Genomic DNA, 541 nt, shown 5'->3' with positions numbered 1-541 from the left:
ATTCTGATTGTCTTGTTGCAGACTGCAACTTGCAGTACTGAGCACGCACGAATACCAATGGAGTTCCACCCGTGATAAAAACACCACTGAAGAATATATTCCACGAATACTGCATATCGCGAGTATCGCGTTTTTCACGGAGTATTACGCCACTTTACGTTGAACAGGTAAAACTCCAATGGCTCATTCAGATGGTCCAATGAAGAATTGGATGAGATTTCTGGGATCGCTACTCCCATTACTTCCAGTCTCCAGGTACATAGCAAACTTTCGAAGGCAAATTTATCAGTTTGTCAACTAGAAGAAGTATGTTGATGAGTGTTTCTCAATGAAAATGAATATTACGACCGATACGCGACAAATTGCGTTTTACAATTCATGGACCCGAGCGTCGTGTGCCTTTAGACTTGCCTCATTCTGGATATCTCAATGAACATCCCAAATTGATCACCGATGTCGCGACAGACAACAACTTGAACGGAGTGTTCGATATTTATTGTGATATCTATTCGGGTGATCCAGCGCTGAATCAGCGCTGGAT

At 42.5% G+C, this 541-nt stretch overlaps 1 protein-coding gene across 1 annotated transcript in view; it reads left to right on the top strand.

Annotated features, from left to right (window-relative positions):
• Pmar_PMAR003180 (Caltractin, putative) overlaps nt 1–541 on the top strand; it is a gene marked incomplete at both ends in the record, with an annotated part of 2,951 nt that overhangs the window by 1,899 nt on the left and 511 nt on the right. The window lies entirely within an intron of this gene.

This window comes from Perkinsus marinus, assembly GCF_000006405.1.
Source record: "Perkinsus marinus ATCC 50983 genomic scaffold scf_1104296951686, whole genome shotgun sequence".
Taxonomy (NCBI): domain Eukaryota; phylum Perkinsozoa; order Perkinsida; family Perkinsidae; genus Perkinsus; species Perkinsus marinus.
This window is presented reverse-complemented; position numbering and strand designations above follow the sequence as displayed.